The following is a 10,053-nucleotide window of genomic DNA, read 5'->3' on the forward strand; positions in this document are numbered from 1 at the left end:
CTTTTTGGGAAGACTAGGAAGTGTGGCCCTGTAGGAGGAGGTATGTCACTGTGGTGGGCTTGAGGTTTCAAAGATTAGTGGGTTTCCTAGCCCTCTCCCTCTGTCTAGAATCTTGTGATTCTAGATTCCACCAAGTTAACAACACCAACCAACACATCACTACTCAGAGAACTGTGCATACATGCAATATCACTTTCATAAATTATGTAAAACCTATCATTTTGGGAAAAAAACATTTGCTTACTATGTTTTTTCTGAGAATTTTTCATATTCATTCTTTGGAAGAATATCCAAAAATATGATAGATACATACACTGTAAAATATTTTTCTGACATCATAGTGATCTTCTTAGAAGTTAGGCTATTAGTTATTAATATATGATCATAATAGCTTTATGCCAAAGCACAAATGCTGAAATATGAATAAACTGTGCTCTTCTCTTATTAATGTTCTTTTTTGGTAAAACACAGAGAAGCATCTCCTTGACATGCTACACATCCCCCAGCCCAGCTAGTCTTCTCCGGTTGTCATTAAGACCTTGTTCTGTAGTGTACATTTCCCTCCAACCAGACAACTACTCATGTGTGCTCCTGGAGTCCACAGAAAAGAGCAGGGAGGGATTCTGAAGCTAGAGGGACCTCAGCTAGAATCCTGGTTTTGTAAAATATGGAGTGACCTTCATGCTGTTCACCTACAACTTAGGTTTCACACGAGAGCTATCTCTTTTCTTTATTCCTTCTTTCTGTGTTTTATTTTTTTTAATAACTGTACTTTAAACTCTTAAAGAGAACATTTACTTGTCTTTCATCAACATTCTTAGGACATTCAGGTTAGATTTTAGCATGTCTTGAGAGCAATTGTATAGTATGTAAATAGAGTTTTCTTCATTAATATGGTGAAAAGAATTAGATGAGATAAAATAACATTAAAATGATTCTAAGCAACTGAAGTCAAAATTTTCTGTTCATCACTGATTAATGTGTGGTATGTGGCAAATGCAGAAATATAGTTATAAATTGCATGATAATAGCATAAAATCGACGTTTGAACTAGGTCTTGCTGACAAACCAGAAGGTCCCACTTAGTTATTTTTTCCAGTAGAAATAGGATGCCACACGAAGAAACATAATGCTATTATTTTAGTATGGCTGTAAGATAGCAGAATGAACTATGCTGTGCTAAGTCGGGTTCACCAGTTTGCTGAAACCAATGTAAAGTTATAATTGCTCGGAACTGGTAAGAAACCTGTGTGAAAATGTGTCACTGTTTTATTCTTATTGGTTTAATAAAGAAGTGAAGGTCGATAGCTCTTCAGGAGAGAATAGGCAGGACTTCCAGGGAAAGAGTAACTTGGGAAGAATGGAGGAGCATGAAAGATGCCGGTGAGACCTAGAGAGAGCTGCACATGCAGAATGGAAGAGAGGTTAAAAAAAACACTTGGTAGAACACAGATTAATAGAAACAGGTTAATTGAAGTTATAAGAGCTAGTTGGGAACAAGCCTAAACTAAAGGCCAAGCTTTATAATTAATAATAAGTTTCCATGTCATTATTTAGGGGACAGCAGTCCTTAGAAGGAAGTCTGACTACAGAAACCAGTTTATATGGAAAAATTATTTAGATAAAAGGGGTTAGCCATTTTATGCAATAGTTAAAACATTTTCCTATATTATAAAGTGTGTTGAGTACTACATACTAACATGTTCTGGGTGATGTTTGTGATGTGCTCTCATGATTGTACCATGCTATCATGCTGCCAGTATTTGTATGTTTGGGCAGTCCTAGATTAAACATTTTAAGCTGTTAATGTGTTACACTGATTAATTAAAATTAATTTATTTTATTTACCTTAGTCATGTAGCCCCAAATAATATTTTATTTCAAAATATAGATAAAACAAACATTTCAAGTTAATATTTTTAAATCTTGTTTGATCAATCTTTAGTAGAATAAAGATATTTTTTATTTCACTGTTGGAAACATTCTCCAAAAAGAGAATAATATTCTCTCATGTATTATTCAATTTTTAAAATTGTAGATTGTGAGAGTTTAATAAAGGTTCTTTTTTCCCTGGCTTTTTCATGGCAGTCTTACAGTAGCCTAAATGTGTTACAACAGATTGTTTTCACTGTTGTGATCCAAGGTCACTCCATAAAGAATTTGCATTGTTAGCATATGAGAGTTGAAGGTGCTTCTGTCACCTTGAATAATTTTGCACATTTCTCTCTCTTTTTCTTTTTTGAAAAAAAATGTGACTTTATTTTGTATTTGGTCTACAAAAGATTAATACAGAGCTCTGAATTTCTTGAGAAAACCTATTTTCTGAAATGATTTAGCCTTGTTACAGCAATGTGAAAATACAAGTCTTCACATTACACAGTAAGTGCAGATGGATAGTTGTAGGAAAAGCACTGGACCCAGGCAGCAGAGCTGGAGGACTTGCGAGGAGGTCAGAAGACAGATGGTTGGTTCAGCTTCATGTCTGAAAAACACACTGCCTTGAGAAGCACGGGTTTCCAGGAGAGGCATCTTACCTTTCAGAACTCCCAGTTCTTCTCCAGTCTCTTCACTAAGCGGTGCAGCCGTTTTCATTTTACGCTATTTGCTTCACTTCTGATCACATTTTCCCTGAGAGATAATAAGGTTGGTTGTTTCACATTCAGCAAAATCCATGTGAATGTTGGAATGTTGGTCTCCTTTCCAAGCTCAGCGTACAGATGGCATCAGCCACGGGCTATCCCGCCACCCGATGTCCCTCGGTATATATCCTTTTACTGTGTGTGAAATACAGCACATCCTGGACCATTGGCTTCTGTTTCCAGAGCCACAACACTGACATAGATCTAATCACTTTGTTTCTCTGTGAATTTTTCCAGTTTTCCTCTCTGTCTCCTTTGCAAAATTCACCATAAGGATCAGACAGAACGCCTTCCTAAAATATTAGCGTTACTGTGGAATTTTTCTGTTCAAAAACATGCACCGAATTTGGAGATGCATAATGAGCAGTATGTGCCAGGCACTATCTTCAGCATATAAGCAGATTATAGACCTCATTGTGTTCACTCATTTGCTCAGTCTTAGTAGTAGATGTCTAGAAGTGGAGCCTTAGCCAGGCAAGTGGATGAACTGTCACTAAGGACTTTATGGACTTCCAATACCTAAATTGTAAGACAAAATTTGATCCAGCTTGTTTTTTTCCCATTTATTTTACACCCTACAGCAGATTCCCCTCCCTCCTCTCTTCCAGCCCCCCCCCACGCCCCGCCTCCCCTCTGCCCCCCCCCCCCATTCACTTCTCTTCTGTTTCTTTTCAGAAAGAGCAGATCTCCCATGGGTGTCAACAAAGCAGGCATATCAAGTTGAGGTAGAACTAAACTCTTCCTTTTGTATTAATCCTATATGAGGATTAGGTTTCCAAAATCCTGGGCAAACATTAGGTACAGGCCCTGATCCCACTCCTAGGAGTCCCACAAATGGACCAGGCTACACAACTGTCACACATATGTAGAGGGGCTATGTCGGTCCCATGCAGGTTCCCTGGCTGTTGGTCCAGAGTCAGAGCTCCTAACAGCCCAGGTTAGTTGTTTCTGTGGGTTTCCTCATGATGACATTCCCATGGTATCACCCAAGCTCTTACAAATCCTTTATCCCTCTTCAACTGGACTCTTGAAGCTCTGCCCACTGCTTGGCTGAGGATCTCTGCATTTATTCCTATCAGTTACTGGATGAAGGCTTTCTGATGACAATTAGGGTAGTCACCAATCTCATTACAGGAGATTGTTAGTTCAGACACCCTCTCCACTATTACTAGGAGTCTTATCTGGGGTCATCCTTGTGGATTCTTGGTTGTCTCCCTGGAACCAGGTTTCTCCCTAGCCCCTAAATGCTCCTACCCAATCAAGACATCCCTTTCATTACTCTCCCCCTCTGTTCTGACCCCAACCAGTCCAACCCAATCTCTCATATCCTCTACTTACCCCCAGTTTACCCAGAAGATCTTTTCTATTTCTCCTTCCCAGGGAAATCCATGTGTCCTCTTTGGGTCTTCCTTGTTACCTAGCCTCTCTGGGGCTGTGGATTGTAACCTGGTTATCTTTTACTTTACATCTAATATCCATTTATGAGTTAGTACATGCCATGTTTGTCTTTCTGGGTCTGGAATACCTCCCTTACAATGATTTTTTTCTAGTTCCATCCATCTGCCTGCAAATCTCAAGGCTTTTTTTCCTTTTTCTTTTTCTTTTTCTTTTTTTACAGCTGGGTCATACCACACTGTATAAATGTACCACATTCTCTTTATCCATTCTTTGGTTGAGGGACATCTAGATTGTTTCCAGGTTCTGGCTATTATGAATAACACTACTGTGAACACAGTTAAGCAGCTGAAGGTAAAGAAAACAACTGACAACAAATGCTGGTGAGGTGAGGATGTGGAACAGGGGAAGTCACTTCCTTTTTGTCTCCTTTCAGGACACCCTCCTCTCAACTTCAAGCTTTCGAAGTTCTCCAGACACTTGGAGTGGCTCCATACCTTTAGCTACTTGTTCAGAGGCCCCTCCTTCTGCTGTTAACAATCTTTCCAGACATGCATCCATTCATTCTCCTCTGAACTACTACATCAAGGGTATGTTTGAGATGAAACCTGCCTGATGATAAGTATGACATCTAAAGTGGGATAAAAATGGCACCCTGTAAAAAAAACTTCTTACAGAGTGCATGACAATGCAGGGGTGTCCTCCTTAATTTAAATAAAAATGCAATCCATATGGCAAATCCTAGTCAAATCACCAAAACAATGCTTGTACTCAAAAGCTGTTGCTTGCAAACGTTATTTCACTCCCTGGAAGCATCAAAAACAGTGAAATACTATGAACAATCTTAACCAAAGCACAAAGCTGTTATGTCCTGAAAGCCAAAACTGCTGAAAAATAATTAAAGACATGTAAGTATAAAGATATATAATAAGAAGGCAACATGACTCAACATGATCTACCACTCAATGCATTTCCTGTTAGAATCTCAGTAACATTTTTGAAGAGATGTAATTTCATCTCCAAGGTCATAAAAACTCAAGAGACCACAAATAAGCCATACAGTCTTGAAAAAGAAGAAAGCTGTGTGTCTGTGAATTATAATATGAATATTCCATTCAGAATATATTGGTTCAATATTTTGAAAACTGCACTAATTAATATCACCAGTGACCTCTTCAAAAAAAGTTCCTAAGCATTTGGGAATTTATACAAATTTATAAAATTCTCATTTTCACTTGAAAGCTCATTTATAATCTGGCAAAATTTACTGTCAGGATTATTCCCCAAACTGACAGGCTCACTTTGTTCAAAATTGAGATAATGTCTGCTGAATACCCAACTTTGAATAGCCACAGCTCATCATTTTTCATTGTAAAAACTCAGTGTTCTTAAAACAGTACTGGCTCTATTCAAATAGCTCAGTCACACACTTTTTTTTCTCCCAGACAGCCACCATAACACAGCAAACATTCTAAACCTGCTTCCTCTTCATCATACAGAATATTTAAAAGGTAAGGACTTGGAGGTCAGTGTCCTAAAAATGGAATGATTTGTGATGCTTCACCATCCTCATTCCAAAAAATGGGTGTCTGATGAGAGTGGGCATCTTTCATGTAGAAAGTGAGGGCTGCAGCCTCATCCTGTGTAAAGAAAGGATCCAGGAGCTTTGGCCTTGGTATCATCAGTGTGGGTCTCAATAAAGTAGAGAGAGAGAAACAAAGAAAGAAAGGAGGGAGGGAAGGAAAGAAAAGAAGAAAAGTATTATTTTAAAATAAATGTCTTTTGACCTCACAGACACTTTGGATAGGGAACTCCAGAGACTTGTGGCCTACACTTTTAAAATTGCTGGCTTACAAAGGATACCATTTTTATACAATTTATGGAGTGATTCCAATGACATGTTTAAGTTTGGCCAAGTCATTAAAAAATGAGGAGCTACTAAATATTGCAAATGTAACTAGGAAAAATACAGTGAAAAGTGTATGTGTGTACATGCACACACAAAAATCAAGTGCGAATGATTTCAACTCTCAATGAACTAGCGATTCAGATATGACAACTTTTACTTCTCATTATCAGGTTACATGAAAATAAGTATTCCCATAATAAAGATCAGAGACAAGAAAGATAAACCAGTCTTGAAATCATGTGTTATTTACCGTGCGTGAGGAGGGACCACAAGATATACAACAAAACCCGCTTGAAGAGTTTTATTAGTAAAGATCAGGGAAAGGAAAGAAGAGGAGTACGCAGGCCTGTCTGGATGAAACCTGGCACAGAGAAGGAGTGGGGGTGGGCGTGTCCGCTTGTAAGGTCCCTCAGTAGATGTTTGGGAGCTTACATAGCCACTCCAGGAATGTGTATAGATTACATGGTCAATCTGCACATGCACATAGATTGCATAAGGCCCTGGGATGACTAGGCATTTTGCCTGAATGCTGATGGCATATGTGCAGCCAACCCGGGAAATGCTAACACCTGGGGTGAGTGAGCATTTGCTCTGATTGCTGACACCATCTGCATTGCCGTGGGACCCCGGACCTACTTGAAGTGATAACATCATGTACGACTCTTCTAGACACTTGCAGATTCAGAAAATTTAGAGTTTGGGTTCTGATGTTCCTAACAGGAGGAAAAGATGGTGTCTTGGTCCCAGCACATCTTGGGAGCCAGGGTTCTGTTACTCCTTCATGTAGATGGGATTCTCACAGGCTGCATTTTCAGTAGAGTAAGATAGAATGAACAAATCTAGCTAAAAAAGGGGATAAACTTGTGTGTTTCAGCATCTTGAATTTGGACAATACTACCTTGTGAGAATTCTTAACTGCATCTCTCCTCAAATTGGCATGGAGTCCCTAAATAAGAACATTGACTTAAATTGAATCAAGGAATATATACTCAGAGAATCCAGTAGATCCAAGGCAAATGAGGAAAGCTACAGAGTTCCAAGATACAAAGGAGAGCAGGATGGCATTAGTGTAAAGAAAAATTAAATCTGTAGAATTCCAGATTTCAACTGGAGTTGATTAAATGATCTAATCAGCATACAAAAGAGTTGTTCAAAATACTTAAAAGGAAACAGTACAATTTGCATGTGAAAAACCTCCCCCAGGCTCATGTGTTTGAATACCTGATCCCCAGGTGGTGGCGCTGTTTTGGGAGGTTGTGGAATTTTTCCAGCAAAGGGCCTCTTCTGGCAGATGTAGTGTCCTAAGAGTGAGGCTGGAGGTTTATAGCACTCAGGTTGTGGCTCAAGTGTCTGCATCCGATCCTCTTGATATATAATGGGTGATCCCACAAGCACCCGTCACCAAGCCATTCCCAGACACCAACAATTTCCACGCCATGCAGCTGTGAGATGAAATATACAGATTTTTCTTCCAAGTTCCTTCTGCCTGATATTTTGTTCCCATGACAAGATCAGTAACAATACCCCCAAAATATTTTACTTCATCAGCATCTGCACAATGTTTTCTTTGTGTCTGGCCCTGTTCTAAATCCATCTCTGTGTATTTGATCACTGAATCCTTCCCAACTAGAAAGCAGGTGCTAACAACTTTGTGGATGAGGAACTCAAGGCTTTGAGAGTAAAGGAACATGGCTGAACTTACACAGCATGAACAACGGTTCTGGAGTCCAATTCCAAGGAGCACGGCCTGTATCTTTATAACTCTATCAATGATCAGCTTAACCTATTTGATAGAGAGAAAATAGTGGCTGAAAACCCACCCCAACAGCAGGTCCCTTGCTTTGCATGCATTAACCCCTGATTTAAATTCCAAGCACTGAAAATATTAACAAAGAAGTGGTAGATAGAAGAGGGGAGGTAGGGGTGGAGGGAAAAATGCACCTGCTAGACTAGAAGTATAACTGAAAGTAGAAAAACAATATTGGTTAAACAGCTGGAGAGAGAGAGAGAGAGAGAGAGAGAGAGAGAGAGAGAGAGAGAGACTACATGAATTTACTTGCAAGCAAAGGCAAAGCAGAGAGTGGTAATGGCCAGAGGCTAACATGGGGGAGATGCTGGTCACAGGGGGCAAAGTTAAAGTCCCAGAAAACAAATACTGGAAGGCACTGTACATCAGAGTGCCTTTGATCAAGCATACTGTATTATATACTTGAAAATTTGCTAAGGGACTAGATCTAACCATGCAAAAGAAACCTCAGCAGCAACAACAAAAGAGCAACCATTCATGAGGTGATGGAGAACCTGTGGCATGACTGTGGCTTCAGCCATGTTCATTCATCTCCAAACATACCAAGTTCTATACTTTATATATCCGTGTGTCTGTGTGTCAGAACAAAAACAAGCTCTCTCCTTAAGTGGGGAAGGACAGAGTCAGGGAGCTCTTTGGAAACAAAAGGCTGGAAGGGTTAACAGCTGCAGTGAAACAGAGACTCTAGGCCATAAGTGCTTGCTAATTGGCTTAACCCAAAGGAACAGGAAGTTTTCTCTTAATGGCATGACAGGAGGTGATTTTGTTACCTGGACTAAAGGGCCTGGTAGGAAAGTTAGGTGTTGTGACCTCACAGAACTGAAGACAAGGCCACTGTCTTCCTTGATGATTACATTTCAAAGGTATGACTCACAGATCAACCCAAACAGCTCCAGCACTGGGTTGAAAAAAAAAACTGTCATGAAGTTTTTCTTAACTGACATCTCAAAGGCACACACACACACACAAAATGAATGGAAAACTCTCCAAGGTGCTCTAATTTCTGGTGCTTGATGGAATACTCAGACAAAACAATTAGGAAAGAAATAGTTTATGTTATCGCATAGTTCCAGAGAGGATAGAGCCCTGGGGAGGCATGGCAACAGGTTTGTAAGGCCTATCAGGAAGAGAAAGGATCCCATTTCATCTGCACACAGAGAGACAGAGACAGACAGACAGACAAACAGACACACACACACACACACACACACACACACACACACCCTATCAGGAAAAGAAAGAATCCCATTTCATCTGCACACAGAGAGACAGAGACAGACAGACAGACAGACAGACAGACAGACAGACAATCACACACGCGCACACACTCAACACAGAACAGGAGGCAGACTGAACTATAAAACCTAAAAGCCCTCCCCTCGTGACAATCCCTCCAGCAAGGCTCTGCCCCCTAAAGGTCCTATAGCCTTTTCAAACACCACCACTAACCAGGGACCAAGTGTTTAAATACATGCATTTAAGGAAGACATTTCTCCTGCAAACTATAACTGTAAATGCTCTAAGAAAATACGTCAAGCTGGAAAAGACAAAAGAATCCTGTCTAATTTAGTCAAACTGAGAGGAACATTATATTCAGGTTAGCCAAAGACCCTCTCCATAAGCAGCCAAAGATATGAAAGTCCAGCCCAGAGTGATAGTCGTGGGGGTAGCAAGTGGAGGGTGCTTGCTAGAAACATTTTGATGGTGGAACCAGAGGATTTGCTGAGATGGAGGATGGTGGAAGGAGGCAAACACAAACACTACTGAGCTCACTCTATCTACTCTATGCATTCTGGGCATACCTGTACATCCACATAGCGATGGCACCTGAGCTGTGTGCTTCAGTGGGGAAGTTGTCCACTTTTGACAATAAACATAAGCTCAAGCAATGCTTGCAAGGTGCTGATCAGTGGTTGTTATTAGTGACTGCTTGATGATCCTGCTCTTAAATATTATACAAGTTACTTCATTATCTTTCAGCAGAACCACAAGGGAGAAGTCAGAGGTTACACTGGCATTATGCCTTTTGAAATAACTTGAGCGTAGGGTTATCTGGCACCTTAAAACATTCCCAAGACCTTGGAGCATAGTTATCTTTTTATTGTTTCTAATGGAGGAACAAAATTTCTTCTACATACTTATTTAGTTGTCTGTTGATAAGGGTAGTCTGTAGTTATTTAAGTATGCACACACATTTATATTATGGATTACTTTGGTAGTAAAGAAAATCACCAACAGTATATTTTCCTTATTCAATTTATCTTCTCCTTCATTAATTTGTTTTACTGTATCCCCTTGGGAGA

The 10,053-nt window shown here is 39.8% G+C and overlaps 1 long non-coding RNA gene across 1 annotated transcript; it reads right to left on the reverse strand.

Moving 5' to 3' along the window:
- Positions 1-2,046: 2,046 nt before the first annotated feature.
- LOC121133293 lies at positions 2,047-8,904 on the reverse strand. Its single transcript, XR_005870114.1, has 3 exons — positions 7,646-8,904; positions 7,165-7,385; positions 2,047-2,628 (listed from the first exon to the last, which is right to left on the reverse strand). It is a non-coding gene; the product is annotated as an uncharacterized LOC121133293 (long non-coding RNA).
- Between the last annotated feature and the right edge of the window lie 1,149 nt (positions 8,905-10,053).

Source organism: Mesocricetus auratus, unplaced genomic scaffold (assembly GCF_017639785.1).
Source record: "Mesocricetus auratus isolate SY011 unplaced genomic scaffold, BCM_Maur_2.0 Super-Scaffold_100021, whole genome shotgun sequence".
In the NCBI taxonomy this organism is placed as follows: Eukaryota; Metazoa; Chordata; class Mammalia; order Rodentia; family Cricetidae; genus Mesocricetus; species Mesocricetus auratus.